Raw genomic sequence first — 18,180 nt, 5'->3', positions numbered from 1 at the left:
AGTTTCATTTGGCATTGATTTAGGGAAATACACCTGAGGGAGTAGCTCTTTAGTTTCTAACGAATCTGATGTTAGAGTCCAGTTTCTGTGATAAGCGTCTTTCTGTCTCACCTTAAAATTTGTTAGTTCTCTAGTGTCCTGTGGTTCTGGAGGGAATAAACAAGGTGCTGGTTTCCACCTATCCTGAATTTCACCAGGATTCTTCCGAAAATGCGCTGTCACAGCTTCCCAGTTGCGGGCACCTGTACTGCAAAGCTGCTCCTTCAGCTTCCTTCCCTCAGGGCTCACTCTCTGTCTTTTGTTCTTTCATTCACATAGCATTTGTTGATTTCATACTATGTTCCAGGCACTAGGTACTGGGACATGGTCTATGCATTCTCTTTGATCTTTTTACCATTCATTCTGTGACACTGCCCCTGTCATATCTAGTCCAGTAATTTCTGTGATATATTCGCAGCCTACTCTACAAGGATCACTACCTCTACTTTCTACTTTTTTATTCCTTCTTTGCATTTTGACACATCCACATGGTGTTAGCATATTCATCTACATAAGTGATTTCCAGTGGCATTTTTTTCTCAGTTTTGACCTCTCTTAAATTCCATTCACATTCTTTAACTCCATTCTGACCATCTCTCTTAGGTATCTCATAGATGATAATGTTCTAAAAATATCTTAGGGCTGATGCCTGCTTAAGTAAATATGGTCATAACACACACACACACACACACACACACACACACACACTCAAGCACTTAGCCACACACAGATACCTCTAACAAAGGCATTCTTAAAAAGATATTTGGATGTACTGAATAAAAACAGTAACAACTGGGAAGAGGATTTCTTGAGTTACTGGACGTGGAGACATGAAGTAGTACTTGGAGGAGGAAAGAAGATATTTTAACAATCTCCTAGAGAATTTCCAGGTCACTTGATGATAAGTCAAAGGAGAAAAATAATACGGGTGAACTGCATGATATTAATTTACCTGTCCTCAAATATCTTGTGACACCTCATATAAATATGGATCGAACAACCCTGATGATAGCTTTGATCAGTTATAAGAGTTGTGAGCCCTTGTTTCCCTGCTCCTCTTATGTACTTTTCATTTTTCTTTTTATCCCAGATGTTAATTTTTAGAAAGATACGCTACCCTTCACTTCTTCCTGTTGAACTCTCAAAATTCAGTCCATTAGCTGGAGACTCAGGAATTCTTATGCTAAGGTCATTTTACACTATAATTTCAATCTTTTTAATAAAATAAATAATAAAGAATGAAAATGTTTTAGGAGATTGCTAATATTGAGTTTTTCATTATACTGTTTGAAGATGAGTTTCCTAAGAGAGTCTGATTTTTATGAACAAAGAGAAAAGAGGCAAAAAGGGTCAATACTCATTTTTTATGATAAAGAAAAATGGCCGTTTATATATCTTCTAGAATCAGAAGTGCAAACTTAAATGCAGTTACCCAGGATGACTAATGAGCCAGAAGGGCTTTATAAATGAAGAGCGGGTATAGCAGACATATAAAATATTTGAATTCCAGAAGGCTAAAATGGGGGTTTTCATAGACAACTTTACAAGGACATTCATGTGGTTACCAGTGATAGGACAGGAATTTAATGTTTTGGGCATCAGACCTTACACAGACACTTCAGGTGGCTTTTTTGTTTGACTTTCATTCCCCACCCACCTGCATTTAGCCTGCCCTTCTCTTATCTGTAATTAGGAGGTCCACCATAGCAACTTCAAGATTACAGGTAAGGTTCCATGTGCTAGAATTGAAAAGCCAGAGCTAAAGAAATCTAAGACTTATTTAAAAATATAAGAAATGGTAGATTTTAAAGCAAAGAATGTGAGGCCTAAAATAAATTATTCCTACAAGACTTTACATCCATTTTAAATTCTTACAACCCTCATGGCATTGGTAAGTACTAGTAACACTTCATGTTATAAAAAGCATCACATTTGATATATTTACCACTGAAATGAACTTCTCAGGGACAGAAATCATGCTTACTCACCATGATGTATTTCTAATGTATGGCATAGTGCCTGAAACAAAGCTGCTGAATGAACTAAAAAAAATTACTAAGAACAGAGAGAATGGGTGCCCAGAATGGGTGTCTGTTTGTATTTAGGACATGATGGTTCTGTAGATCCTACTGTACAAGATATAAATCTTTCACTGACCAGATCACGCTTCCAATATGACCATATATGAATTTAGATTTAAGTATCTTAGCAATTCATAGAACATATCAGTGAATTGTGAGAGCACTGTCATTTGGACATGACGGAAAAGCAATTGCTTATAATTTATTCCTGCTGGGAGACATCTAGTATAAACATGCTCTTGACTACATGAAAATAGAAGTACGAAGTATGTAGTTGGAGGGCAAATATGTGCCTTACTATTAAGTCCTAACTCACGCCTCATGGCTAGGAACCTATTCATCGATTAAACATCTAACTAATTTGAAAGGAATCCAAATATACTAGAAAAGATGATAAAGTGATAGTACAAGAAATTAAATGAAAGAATATGTACCCTCTGCTCCGTTTATGGAATAAGGTGTTATGAATAGAATGGGCTCCTTTTGTATTTCCTTCCAATTGCATTCTTCTCCTTTCCCTGTTTGCTTTTATTAGAGGAAGTCATTATCCTAAGGTTATTTTAGATCATTCCCATGACTTCTTGGTAGTTTATTACATATGTACATAAATACCTTAGTACTATTTCGCATTTTTTAAGATTTTGTATACGTGGCATCAAATTATACATATCATTCTGCATATTTCTTATTTTTACAAGAGAAACTTTGAGCTTTATCTATGCAAACAAGCATCAACCTACCTCATGCATTTTCACAGTGTACGTTGTACAGTTGCCTTAGTGTGCCAGTTATTCAGCTATTGTCTCTCAGCTCCAAACCCACCTTTCTGTATTCTTCTTTGTGATGATGAGGCTGGGACTAGGCAAACATATTTCTCCTTTGTCACCTGGCTCCCTGTTAGGTTCTGCCAATAGAGGACGCTAGAGGGAAACAGAAGATTGGACGAGGAGTGGAGAGACTTCTGTTTGCTCACCTATCAGTGTCGTCCCATCATCAGTACCGTACCTGACAGCAGTAGTTTGTTCCAGTAGCACTTGGTTCTAGTTTTCAGTTTTTTCCAGACTTTCAGAACCAGCGTCATTACCCTCCCTCAAAAATACCGGCACCGGGGCTTCCCTGGTGGCGCAATGGTTGAGAGTCCGCCTGCCGATGCAGGGGATGCGGGTTCGTGCCCCGGTCCGGGAAGATCCCACTTGCCGCGGAGCGGCTGGGCGCCTGAGCCATGGCCGCTGAGCATGCGCGTCCGGAGCCTGTGCTCCACAACGAGAGAGGCCACAACAGTGAGAGGCCCGCGTACCGCAAAAAAAAAAAAAAAATACCAGCACCAACCAGTGTCTCCTCAAGGGATGAGTCCCAGCTCTGTGGAGGCCCTCCTCTGAGGTGCTGGCTTATCAGCAGCAGCTGAAGAGCACCCTCTCCCTAGGGCTCTGAGCCTCAGCTCCACAGGGCCCCCTGGAAAGCGTCTAGCTCCCGCACTGTCCTCTTCCCTTTGTTCACGTGTTTAAGGAGTGGTATCAGTTATAAGAGTTGCTTTCCTCAGTTATCCTGTCTGTATGCTGATGGAATTAACCCAATAGAGAAAGAAAAATTGATGATAAGGAGGAAGAGAGAGAATTTCTAAAGCAAATGTCTTTGGGATCTGGTGGACAAGGATAGGGAAAGGACATATAGAGAGGCATGAGCAGTCATTGACACTGAGAGGAGGGGAGGTGGACTTCATAGGTATGGATGCTGCCAAGTGGACTGATGCTTTGTAGGAGCTCGTGGAAGTCTATTTAGTTGCATAAACAATCCTGGAGTTCAGGAGAGAAGTTTGAGCTAAAGATAGAGACAGTAGTTTTCAGTTCATAGAGGGTAGTTAAAGGTATGAGATAGAAAAGGATCTGCTATGGGGGCAAGACGGTAGAATACAGAACGAAAAGTAATGAATAATGTGGCTACTGACCATAAGTGCATTCAGAGTTCAGAGAAGTGAACAGCAACAGAGGTGAGAGGTGAGAAACTTGAGTTGGAAGGTCAGGATTTAGCGAGGAATCAGCCCAGGATCAGAGCAGTAGTAAGTGTATTAAAATATAATAAGAAGGGTGGTCTTAGCTAAGAACAGGAAAGATAAAATGGGACTGAGTGGGAGAAGGCTCTGATTATCTGCCTTGATTTCATATACACATGGGAAGCATTTCACTTAATGAGAGCAAGGGTTAAGGGAACTCAATAGTTTGAAGTATTGATTGAAGATTAGGTTGGGAGGAGTGAGATCACAAGGGCTGATGGAGGGCCTGTAAGAGTAACTCTTGGCCACAGAGTCAGGACTCTGATGGTAAAAATAGAAAGCAGGTTTTATAATGGATATTGGAACTAACGACCTGGGGAGAGCCAACAAACTTAGAGATTTTATTCTATGGGCCCTTCTCTCATTTAAAATTTGTCCCTTACATATTTAAAGGCAGAATTATATTTATTTTAATACAAAACTTTAGACTCTAAACTTCCTAATCCCACAATAATTTTGAATTGTCATTCAAATTATGTACTTGAATGTTTATGTTCAAACCTCGTTTAAATAATTTGCATCCACAATCCCTATTCCTTATATACAAATGAGGCAAAGGCATTACTAACGACACTTGCTATCGAAATAGTTAATGCAAGTTTCTATTGATTTCAACATAATAAAAAGTTGGTATACTTCCTTATATTAGGGACAGTGAAGGGAAATTCCTTTGTTTCTTTTTGCTTCTATTCAGAAAGTCAGGTCAACTGAAGCAACAGGTAGAATTTCAACTTGACATATGAAAATAAGTTCCTTCTCATTCTAAAGCAATTTATCTGTCTTACACAGGTCTCATCTTGTCCTCGAATAATTTTTTCTGAAATGAATTTGTGTCTGATGGACATTATTTCATAAGGACACATGGAAACTCACCAGGGGGTCTGGGAGAATAAAGGCATATTCAGATAATGAAAAAAAGTTATTAGAATTAAAGGGCTTAAGGGCTTCCCTGGTGGCGCAGTGGTTGAGAGTCCGCCTGCCGATGCAGGGGATGCGGGTTCGTGCCCCGGTCCGGGAGGATCCCACGTGCCGCGGAGCGGCTGGGCCCGTGAGCCGAGATCGCTGAGCCTGCGCGTCCGGAGTCTGTGCTCTGCAACGGGAGAGGCCACAACAATGAGAGGCCCGCGTACCGCAAAAAAAAAAAAAAAAAAAAAAAAGAATTAAAGGGCTTAAAATTATAGAACTGAAGCAACCAAAGGCACAAATATCCCAAACCTACCGGTTTCCCTACATCAGGCGAGGCATAAGGAAACAACCTCTTGAAAATTAGATTTTGAGCGATGTGCTAGTATAAGTATTTAGGGAAAAGGGGTTCACTTGAAAAATGAGCATATTCTATAAAGATGAAGAAATTGTATGATCCCAGAGCCTAGCTCCCTGGAGTTATGTTTTCTGCACATGAACTCCACAGCATTAGCTGGGTTCCCAAGAGGTCCGGAGTTTTAACCTGTTGGGCACTTGCCATCATTGACCACACTATCATCTATCTATGCTTTGCACAGTGTTCAGGTAAAGTTCTAATATCTCAGATTATTAGGCAGTCTTTCCTGTGTTTTCTGCTGATAGCTTCTTATAAATGCAAGCATTTATGGTCACTGGTCATGAACATTGAGTTCAGTCATTTGCATGTATATTTTGTGAGCCATTTTGTGAGCTCTGTTAAAACCAGGGCTTGCCTAACACTCTGTTCTGTCTCCTACAGCTAAATATGTACATTTTCACAAATTGTTGCTACGATAGCTCTTACTACAGTGATCCCATATTGGCCCTATTAATCGAAGTATTGAACTACCAGGAAAATATATTTTATTAAAAGAAAAGAGTTTAACAGCCAGTGTGTTTTGGAATGGGGTGGACTAATCTGTCTGGCTCATTAACTTCACTTTTAGAGTTGGGTTGACCTCTGAACGATGCCAACAACAGCATCGCACACTTGAGTCAATCTGATGATGTACTTCTTTCACAATATTCTTTCTCAACCCCGTGCTGTGTAATCTATTCACGAGAAAGTACAGATAGGTGGTAGCAGACAGGAAGGTCTTTAACATAAAAGTTTTTCCAGAGATACAAAGTACAAGAATCTGAGTCTATCTAAGCGCACTAAGTTTTAGCTATGATTATATGATATTTTCCAAAATGTGGTACCATTTTAGCTGTCTTTGTCCTGAGTGTTGGTGCACTGGACACTCTTATCGCTGCAGTGTATGAGCATGCTGTTATGTTACCAAACAGAACAGAAACTCCTGAGCCAGCACTCCGGTGCTGGCTCAGTAGTTGTGGCACACGTGCTTAGTTGTTCTGCAGCATGTGGGATCTTCCCGGACCAGGACTCGAACCCGTGTAACCTGGATTGGTAGGTGGATTCTTAACCATTGCGCCACCAGGGAAGTCCCTATTCCCATTTTAAATATGAAGAAAAGAAGGAAGGGCTTCCCTGGTGGCGCAGTGGTTGAGAGTCCGTCTGCCGATGCAGGGGACACGGGTTCGTGCCCCGGTCTGGGAAGATCCCACGTGCCACGGAGCGGCTGGGCCCGTGAGCCATGGCTGCTGAGCCTGTGTGTTTGGAGCCTGTGCTCCGCAACGGGAGAGGCCACTACAGTGAGATGCCCGTGTACCACCAAAAAAAAAAAAAAAGAAAAGAAAAGAAGGGAGCTTAAGGTTTCACAATTGGTAATTAGCCTGGCTGGAATTCAAGCACAGCCATTTCCACTGAGCCACACTAACGGAATGGACTTCTGAGTGCCTGGAAGCACCATCTTATACTTGAAATTTCCAGTGACTAGTGAATCCACTTCTTAGCATGTTCTGGTTGCTAGAAATTTTAATCTTATTTTCCACTGAAATCATCTATCTATAACTTCCTTTGGTGTTCATACTGCGCCTATCGTATATTAAGATACGTGACTCATCTTCTTCAAATTAGAATCTTTCAATTATTTGAAGCCAGCTATAATCCCAGCTATTTCCTCACCTCACTCCCTTCTTATTTCTAGGGTAAATATCCCCAAGGTGGGTGGTTTGGGCATTACTCCGAAAAGCAATTTCATAGTCTGTATTTATCCCAGGGTTTCACTCAAGGGCCCTCTAAGATAGAAGGGAAGCTATTGTGTTGCATTGACAAATGGGGACACTGAGGCTGCATAGTGAAATTCTTTTTTCCTTTTCTTTTCTTTTCTTTTTAAAAATATTTCTGGTACCCAATGCTGCATTTGTTCTCTGTAGAAGATGATCTGCCTGGGCCCAACTCTATACTGCCTCCTAGTAGGACTGTGGCTTGGATTATGGAAAAGGTCCTCCCCATTAGAAAAGTGTTAAATTTCAAGCCCTTCATTTGTGCTCCTAGAAGAACATCATAAGAAAATGTGTTGCTTCTCTTCTTTCTCGTCTTCCCCCTCAGTTTTCTCTGTGCTTCAGTCTTGCACTGCCATCCTGAATCTGTCAGTTAAAAAATAGGTTAGTTTTCATAAAGAAGAAGATTGTATTACATGTGAGTTTTTAAATCTTTACTGTTGATTCTTAACCTAGAGCTGTTGTGTGTTATAGGTAACGGGCAAATGAAGTATCACTTTGGAAGTTCCAAAATCACTAACACACAGTGAGTTCAAGGCAGTATCTATTGAATTAGGTTTGGCCGCAGCCCAGTGCAAGAAAGGCTCAGCTGTCTGGCCAAGGACAACTCTATCTACATTGTGGCAAATATTGGGGATGAGAAGCCATGAAATGCCAGTGACCCTCAGTGTCCCCCTGATGGTCGTTACCAATACAACACTGATGTGGTGTTTGATTCTGAGGGTAGGCTGGTGGCGCCCTACCACAAGGCGAGAATTACTTGTGCCTTAGCTAAGCTCGATTTACTTCTGTCTTTTTTTTTTTTGCGGTACGGGGCCTCTCACTGTTGTGGCCTCTCCCGTTGCGGAGCACAGGTTCCGGACGTGCAGGCTCAGCGGCCATGGCTCACGGGCCCAGCCGCTCCGTGGCACGTGGGATTTTCCCGGACCGGGGCACGAACCTGTGTCCCCTGCATCGGCAGGAGGACTCAACCACTGCGCCACCAGAGAAGCCCCTCGATTTACTTCTTTTGTTTGTGATATCTAGGTATATTTGTCTGTCAATGCTGGTGAGGGAACTGTTGTGAATGCGTTTCTGAATTATTACCTTTAGTTGAAAAAGGGATTTAACTTACTTTGATTTCGTATAAGCGTTCTGAATTTGAATTAGTCATAAAATAGAATCTACCAGACTATTTATTTATTTATTTTTATATATTTTATTTTTGGCTGTGTTGGGTCTTCGTTTCTGTGCGAGGGCTTTCTCCAGTTGTGGAGAGCGGGGTCACTCTTCAACGCGGTGCGCATGCCTCTTCACTATCGCGGCCTCTCTTGTTGCGGAGCACGGGCTCCAGACGCGCAGGCTCAGTAGCTGTGGTGCACGGGCCTAGTAGCTCCGCGGCATGTGGGATCTTCCCAGACCAGGGCTCGAACCCGTGTCCCCTGCATTAGCAGGCAGATTCTCAACCACTGCGCCACCAGGGAAGCCCAAATCTATCAGACTATTAAAGCAGATGTTCTGATAGCTGCACGAGGATTTTAATATTCACTGAGAAAGGAGAAATGCTCAGTTTCATCACAAGATTTAGTACTAGAGTTAGTTTTTTGACCCAATTTTGTAACACTTGGTATTAAGCTGTAGTCATTCATTTCATTGGGACTTTTTTGATTGCAATGATAGAAAACTCCCCCAACTGAAATTGGCTTAAAAAAACAACAACAGCACAGAATTTCCTTGCTTAGGTACCTGAGAAAATATAAATCATAGAAAGGGTAGGTCTAGTTTCCGATGCAGTCTGTCCCTCAGAGGCCCAGAAGATGTCATCCATCCCTCTAGCTCTCTTATTCCTTTGTTACAACTTTTTCCCAGGATGACTGTCCTTTCAGAAGCCACATGGCTGCTCATCACAAAGTACATATCCTAATAGCAACAAAATCCAGAGGAAGACTGCATTCCTCTTTCCTAGAAACCCTGCAAAAACCTTAGCCTTCCTTGACTCCAAATCAGCCACATGCCGCCTTCAAGTCGATCACCTGGGGATGAAGGATGGGCTACCCCCTGAGCCGAGGGCCGAGGAGCTTGGGATGCTCACTGGTCAGGTGGGGGTGGGGTGTTGCCTGAGCACATATGCACACATCAGGCCAAATAGAAACGTGAGCAGAACATAAGGCTGTTCTGAGCCCAAGGTAGTTGGAGTTTGGTAGCAATAATCAGGCTGGAAAAAAAATTCTAATGGTTTACTAATTAACAAGGTTTAGCTATTACATTGTCTAAATTAAGTTCCAATCTACGTCACCTCACTTATATAGACCTAGCAGTACCATGGGGAGACATGACAAAGTTTATTTTATTACCGTGTTAGACTTCACATGGACAGTGCTGTTGGTATTTAAAGAATAGAGTGGAAAACCATCAGAAATTTGTGAGGTTCAAAATTTCAAGTGATTTTAAGACAAATATTCACCTTTTAAATGTCATTTGTAGGGGCTTCCCTGGTGCCACAGTGGTTAAGCATCCGCCTGCCAATGTAGGGGACACGTGTTCAATCCCTGGTCCGGGAAGATCCTACATACCACGGAGCAGCTAAGCCCATGCACCACAACTACTGAGCCTGCGCTCTAGAGCCTGCGAGCCACAACTACTGAGCCCGCAAGCCACAACTACTGAGCCCACGTGCCACAACTACTGAAGCCCGCACGCCTAGAGCCCGTGCTCCGCACCAAGAGAAGCCACCTCAATAAGAAGCCCACGCACAGCAACGGAGAGTAGCCCCAGCTCGCCACAACTAGAGAAAGCCCGTGCACAGCAACAAAGACCCAACGAAGCCATAAATTAATTAATTAATTATAAATAAATAAATATCATTTGTAGATATGAACTCATTGGTTGATTCATAGGCTGTGGGAAAATGAAGTGTTCTGATGAATGTCACAGTGAGAAAACTCACAGACAGTGGTATACTGGGTATAATTTACACTAATTTATGTGTAACAGTTTTAAGTATGCACACCAACATGTGCGCGAGAAAAGATTTTGAAGATACTGATCACTTCTATTTGACAGTTTTCTTACTAATCTTCCCCTTCTTTGCATTTCGCTTAACAGTACAATCATTTTGCACCTGAAATTCAATTTGATTTCCCCAAGGACTCAGAACTTGTGCCTTTTGACTCTCCCTTTGGGAAGTTTGGCATTTTCACTTGCTTTGACATTTTTTCTCATGACCCAGCTGTGATGGTGGTGGAAGAGTTTCAGGTTGACAGCATTCTCTACCCCACGGCCTGGTACAACACGCTGCCCCTCCTCTCGGCGGTCCCCTTCCACTCGGCATGAGCCCGAGCCCTGGGAGTCAACCTGCTTGCTACCAATACCCACAACACGAGCATGCACATGACACGTACCTCACCCTGGTTCTGCCCCAACAGGCAGCCACAGTCTTGGGAAGCCTTCATTCATTTTCAAGCCACGCTTTTCTTTAAAGATTCTTCTATCAACTCCAACGTCCCAAAATTAATAAGAGCATGGGCTTCTATACCAACATTATTTAAGGAACATTATTCCTGGGAGTAAAGAAGGAGGCAAACATTATATTCTCAGTTTCACGCGAGGGGAAATTAGAGTTAGAATTCAAGTTACAAAAAAAAAGCAAAGCCAGAGCTAAAGAACGCTGCAGCTAACATCCACGAGTAATATTGAAATAAATCTTGCTGTTGAGGTGATAAAATCACTTTAGACTTAATCAGGTTTTTAGAGTTTATCCTTTATAGTATCCACTTTCAAGGTAAAGCAGCCTCCCCTCCACTTTCAAGGTAAAGCAGCTTTGTTCTTCATTGATCCAGGTGAAGAATCTCAAACACATAAATTAGATAGGTTAGTGGAGAGCTAAAATTGTTCTTCATGTTTGAGAGATTTTCTGGTTTACTGTTAAATTGACTAAAGAAAGGGGAGTTTAAGTTAAAACCAAAAAAAGCTATCTAAGTCATATAGTTTCAGTGTAAGCAGTCCCATACGGAGGACTCAGAGTCAAATTGGAATTTAGGTCAATGTAAAGCTCTCTCCCTCCTTATCCTGAAAATGCTTGTGCTTTCATAACTTTATATTTCAGTTCTTATGGAAGTCATTCTATTAGTTTGTCACCATGCAAAATTTGAAACCAATATTTGTGTTTCTTTATGTCACCCGTAGAAAGTGGAATCTGCTCACCGGAGGCTGTCAAGGTGTATTACTATGAAATGGAAACAGAGAGTGGCCAGCTGAGGCTCTCAGAATTGAAGTCCCGGCCTTGAAGAGAACCCAGTTACTCTGCAGCTGTTCACTGGAGTGCTTATGCCAGAGGTGTCAAGCCATTCTCATCTGAACGGTTGAATTTTCCAGGGATGATTTATTTTGATGCGTTCACCTTCACCAAGCTTAAGAGAAACACAGGAAATTACACAGTTTGTCAGAAAGACCTGTGTTGTCACTTAACTTACAAGATGTCTGAGAAATGAAACAGTGAGGTGTACGCACTAGGTGCCTTTGACAACCTGCACATGGTAGAAGGCCAGTATTACTTACAGGTAGAAACACTCAAATATGTTAGAATGGCTCTTCTACTGATTTGTCTTCTAGGTCATCATTGCATTTCTTTAAGAATTGTGCTGGATTCAGTTAATTGGAATGGTGTTACATTTGTCACTGAACTTTTCTCCCTAGAACACATTATTTGTTCAGTCTTAGTGAGAACAGAATTAGAGCTGCAAGGTAAAAACATGAAGTAGATTGATTAGTTCTCAGCAGACTGGGTTCAAGTTTAAAAAGCTACAACCCGCATATACTCTCTTTTTCTGTCAGGTTATGTTAGAGCTGTGTTTTGCAAACTGTCTTCATCTAGAGTCCAGAGCAAGAAGTCCATTTCACATCATAAACAAGTACAGTCAAGATGTATGACTGCGTTAAAAGAGATATTTAATTGAAACAAACATTTTATAAAATAATTCAAATCAGAGCTTCCCTGGTGGCGCAGTGGTTGAGAGTCCGCTGCCGATGCAGGGGACACGGGTTCGTGCCCCGGTCAGGGAAGATCCCACATGTCACGGAGTGGCTGGGCCCGTGAGCCATGGCTGCTGGGCCTGCGCGTCCGGAGCCTGTGCTCTGCAACGGGAGAGGCCACAACAGTGAGAGGAGGCCCGTGAACCGAAACAAACAAACAAAAATAATAATAATAATTCAAATCAGAATTAGAAATAGCTATAATTATAACCAACATACTCTAATTTTGAAAATTCTAGTCTACTCCATTTTGCTTCATTGAAAAAAGGGCTAATCTTGACTCACTAAATTAATTTTAGGATTTACTAATAGATTATGAGCTGCAATTGAAAAAAAAACTACTTAAGAGGCAGCCTAACAAATATTCTTCTATTCTTTGAAATTGGATTTTTAGCTGAGAAAATATTTCCAAGATTTCCAACCACTTTTCTTTTCCTACACAGGTATGCACATTACTGAAGTGTCAAACCACTGACCTGAGAACTTGTGGAGAGGCTGTGGGGTCAGCTTTTACCAAGTTTGAAGAATTCTCCCTCAGTGGCACATTTGGAACGAGTTATGTTTTCCCACAGATCATTCTTAGTGAGAGTCAGCTTGCCCCTGAAAGACATTATGAGGTAGGAGATTTTCAGGGGGATAAATTCCTTTGAACAGATGCAGTAGACTGGCATAATGAAACTCGTTGAAATAATGAGACAACATGGCAACATTGTCGTTCACCTTATTCAAGCAACTTATACAAAAAGCTATGATATGGAAGACAAGTTGTGGTTCTAGACTTGTCCTTAGGCTGTGGTGGAGAATTTGGGGTTTATTTTTCTACATAAATGTGATTTTGAGATCCAAGGGAACAAGGAGATTATGGAAAAATTAAAATAAAAATATTGATTGCCAATGATAGCCGGCAACTAATGTTTTCCTTTTTTGCATAGTGGAGAAGGTCCAAGTTGAATACATTAAATAATGCATCTATAACTTATTTCATGGGTGCATTATTCTACATAGTTATAATAATGATAGTAATAATTGATACCTTGTATAGTGTTTCATGAATTAAAAAAAAAATCCTCGTTTTTATACATTATCTTACTTAATCCCCAGGGCAATAGATTTATTTGCTACACGTTCATCCAAAGTCCCTCTGATACTATTAGACATGTAGAGCTGAAACAGGGGTCTTCTGACTCCAAATTTTGTGTGCTTTTGACTATTTCATGTTGCTTTTAGAGTGATGTTGTCAGAGAAGGCTTCTGGGCTGGAACCAACTCTGCATTGAAGTTAATCCTTTGCTTTCCTTGATCGGGTTTCAGGAGATGGACGTCTGCAGAGCCGAGGTGGAGCCCCTTTGCCTTTCTTGGTTCTGGCCCTGTATGGAAGAGTGTTTGAGAGGGACCCTCTGCGCTTAGGGCAGGGAACTGGGCAACTGCCATGATCTCCTTCACCGCCATCCTTTCAGGATTAGCCTGGCAAAGAGAGAGGGAAAAGAGAGAGTCTTTAGTGTCTGTTTAGAAGAGATGTCATCACTTTGCGGAAACAACAAACTTAAGAAGATTTAAAAAGCGATTGGATGTGTGTGCACGTTTTACATATTCATTTCTGGGAGCTGCATGCATCTTCTGTGTGGGTGCACTTAAGTATGTGTCAGTATGGCTATGTATAGTGCAACATGTATTTATGGGAGGGGAGACTAGAAGAGTCCTTTTGTGGTAACTTCTCTAACGTATGCAAATATTGTGTCTCTCATTTGTAGATGCACAGGGTAAGCATTGAAAATGCAGAGGGTATTTGGTCCTAGTCTTTAGGATACAGGAAGTTAAAAAACAAGGGTATCTTTTAAAGTAATTATGAATGACTTTTATAACAAATTAAAATTGTTCCATTATCTCTTTATTCTACCTTTATGGAATATTTGTATGGAAATTAGATACTTGTGAAGGGAAATTTAAAAAGAGATAAATGAATAAATGATCTCCTTCAGACCACACGCTGTTTCCTTCTGAAATTATTCCTTCCTAAAATTTACCCAATCCTGGTTAAAGCCCCTCATACTCATGGATTTGTTGCAGCCTGTGCCAGACAGGAACTTCCTCAGACAAGGCTACCCTGTTACCTTTCTCCCAGTTACCTTTGTTCCCTTGACCCTGGCGCCCTGAGTCCTTTCCCTGGTTTGTCACTTATTAACTCTGGGAAGAGACACACATGAGAATAGCAGTGCTCTCTAGGATGTGTGGGAGAGGTTGAGGATGACTCTGAGTTTGGGGACACCTTTCCCTTCCCATAAAAGATATGACAACTGGGCTTCCCTGGTGGCGCAGTGGTTGAGAGTCCGCCTGCCGATGCGGGGGACACGGGTTCGTGCCCCGGTCTGGGAAGATCCCACATGCCGTGGAGCGGCTGGGCCCGTGAGCCATGGCCGCTGAGCCTGCACGTCCGGAGCCTGTGCTCCACAACGGGAGAGGCCACAACAGTGAGAGGCCCGCGTACTGCAAAAAAAAAAAAAAAAAAGATTAAAAAAAAAAAAGATATGACAACTGCTTTCCTAATCTTTTCTCAGGTGTTCATTTCTACTCGGTTTAATTCAATCCAGTTCCAGGAAGCTAGAGACATTCTGGGCAGCAGAAAATGCCCTTTGTCTCTCTGTTTCCATTTTACCTGGAATCTCTCTCCAGGGGCTACAACACTCGATGATAGGATGCTACCTATGCCCTAGACTCCTCCGCTTGTGCAGGATGTGACCTTCTTCCCCTTCATGACTATGAATGTACCCTCAGCTTAAAACTTCCCCAATTTTGCTGTTCGGGAGACACTGCATTGGGAAATATCCCCGGTGTTCTTCTTAATTGTTGGAAGTAAAAAAATCCTTCCTTCTGCTCTTTGGCTTGATTATATCTTTTGGCCCAGCAAGAGGCAAACCCAGTTTGGGGGTAACATTAGGGGTCAGGAGATTCAGCTCAGGCATCATAGCGGAGGCTATTTGGTGTCCCACCAGTTCTAATTTAAGCTGATGGATGGCATTCTACTGCAAGAACCACAATTGTCCACCTAAAGGCTTCTCCCAGCTGGTATGTGCCAAGGTAGGCCAGAAATGCCAGCTTGATGTGGTAGTAAATGTCAGGGGAGGGGAAGGGTTCTATAGCCCAGTGATTAAATCTCTGTCTTGTAGTGGGCTTGTGTTCCTGGGCTGTGACCTTCACAAGTATTTCTTAGCTGTTTCCTTTCCCCTTAGTTGGGACAGGCAAGCTAGAGGGGGTTTAGAGATGGGGTTTCCCTGTCCCCCAGGAAGGTTAGGCTCTAGTAAATTGTTTCCATGGAAGGCAGGCTTTGGTTAAGAGAACAGAATGCTCCGGAATTACTTCAAAGTAGGTGTATTTTTCCTCCTCCTAGAAGAAGCACAAGGTGTTTTATTTCCTTGTTATTTGCCCAGAGAACCTGGTTGGGCTTCTGGAGTGAAAGTCACAGAAGCGTGAGGGCCCCCCAACACTGAAACCTCCTCCACCTTCATCCCCCATTTGTATCTCTCGAGCCTGCCCACGCTGAACCTCTGGCCATGCGTCAAAGACAGTTGGAGTGACCATACCAGGACTGGCTCCAGCAGTGGACTTCTGCTAGGGCAAGCCTGTCTCTCTAACTCTGGGGGCAGTGATTTGTCCTGTGAGTCCACTTCTCTAATGTACCTAAAAAAGTTGCTGCTTTTCAGTTGTTCAGCTTTTTCTTACTGAGAAAACGGTAGAGATGACTTGCAAGCTCTTTCTATATCAGACTAGAAACACAATGGGAGCTTCTTATTTAATAATTTTATTCTAATAAGATCAAAGAAGTAATTTTTTTAATCTCTTGGTAACTCATTCCAGTTTTAACTTTTATTTCAGAGCTTCCTTTATAAATTCTTATGGAATGACTGAATCTCCTTGTAAAAAATTAATAAACAGAAACCTCAATTAAGTAGAGCTGGAAGACCAGAGGGGGCGTTCTCGTGCCCCGTGACAATAGCAGAGCCAAACAGGAAGAAGACCACTTCTCTTCTTCCTGGCAGGGACTCAGCCAAGGAAAAGCCATGGACTCTTTGATTACTCTAGCCCTCTCAACTTCTTTTTTCTCTCTATGTAAGCATTCTCCTTCCCTTGCCGTGCGGGGGCTCACCGTGGTGGCAGATCCTGAGTTGTAGTTCTCTGCAGATCCCGGATAAACCCATCTTTGCTGGAGAAATATATGGTAGTCTGTTTTGGGTCAACATCCTTGTGAAGTCTGTGTAACCCACCCACCTGGGAAGGGAAAGCCCAAAGGAGGTCAGCAAGCAGAGGGAGCTGGTATTTGCTATAGACTTAGGAAGACCGGGCAAACACAGCCTCCTGGCTACTTTGGCAGCCAAAGAATAAATTTACTGTAGTACTGAAGTAAAAAAAAAAAAAAAAAAATACATACCCATCTGCAAATTGAACTATAAAAACACCATCCAAAGTGAAATCTAAAAACAAAACAAACAAACACTAATTCTGTAAATATAAAATGTTATACTTAATTCACAAGTAAAACAAAATTTGCGGGCTTCCCTGGTGGCGCAGTGGTTGAGAGTCCGCCTGTTGATGCAGGGGTTGCTGGTTCGTGCCCCGGTCCGGGAAGGTCCCACATGCTGCAAAGCGGCTGGGCCCGTGAGCCATGGCCGCTGAGCCTGCGCATCTGGAGCCTGTGCTCCGCAACGGGAGAGGCCACAACAGTGAGAGGCCCGCATACCGCAAAAAAAAAAAAAAAAAAAAAAAAAAAAAAAAAAAAATTTGCCTACTTATTCCATACTAAAATCTATAAGCTCTTTTTCTATTTTCTATTATTTTCCTCTCTTCTCTCTCTCTCTGTCTCCCTCTTATTCTCCCTCTCATTCTTTATACTCCCCTCTCTATGACTCGTATGGTATGCAGCCTCTAAGATGGTCCCCAATGATCCCTGCCTCATTCATGCCCTTGTGTAGTCCCCTCCCAACAAGTGTACTGACTTGCTTTTAATGAATACAATACAACAAAAATGATGGGCTGTCACTTCCCAGATGACAATACTAAAGACTGTGACTTCTGTCTTGGGTGGTGGGCTCTCTTGCTCTCTGGCTTTGAAGGAACCTACATGCCATAATGTGAGTGTTCTTTTAGTGTGGCCTGAGGCCTTTGTGGCAAAGAACTTATTGGGCCATAACCAGTGAGGACCCAATGCCTGCCATCAGCTGTGTGAGCCTGGAGCTGAGAAGTGAATCTTTCCCCAGTCAAGTTTTGAGGTAACTGCAGCTTTTGCAGACTTGTGAAAGAGACCCTGGGCCAGAGGAGCCCAGCCAAGCTGCCCCAGGATTCCTGACCCACAGAAAATGTGAGATCACACATGCTTGCTGTTAGAAGCCACTACTTTTGGAGGGTGATCTCTTACATAGGAATGGACAATGAATAGCCCTTTTATATTCCCCTTTGTTCTGACTCTTTGCCATTTTGTGCAAACTAAAGTGAACAAAGTATGAAGCTCAAATATTCACATGATGATATTAATAATAATTTCAAAATTGAAAAGTTGTTTTTCAAATTATTTACATAGACTACTAGGTGCTGAAGTTCTCAAATGTATGAATTCCAAAAATCCATGTGTTTAAGTCTTAACACGCTGTACCCCAGAAAGTGACCTTATTTGGAAATAATATCATATCAGATGTAATTCGTTAAGATGACATCTTACTGGAGTAGGGTGGGCACTAAATCCATTAACACGTGTCCTTGTAAAGAGAGGAAACTGGGACTCAGGTATGCACACAGGGAGGATACCGGGTGAAGACACACAGGGAGAAGACAGCAAAACACGGGAAAGAGGCGTGAACAGATCTTTCCCTCACAGCCCTCAGGAGGAACCAATTCTGCTGACCCCCTTCCTCTGAAATGTCTAGCCTCCAGAAATGACAGAGAA

This window comes from Stenella coeruleoalba (genome assembly GCF_951394435.1).
Source record: "Stenella coeruleoalba genome assembly, chromosome: 12".
Classification (NCBI taxonomy): Eukaryota; Metazoa; Chordata; class Mammalia; order Artiodactyla; family Delphinidae; genus Stenella; species Stenella coeruleoalba.
Note: the sequence above shows the minus strand (reverse complement) of the source record.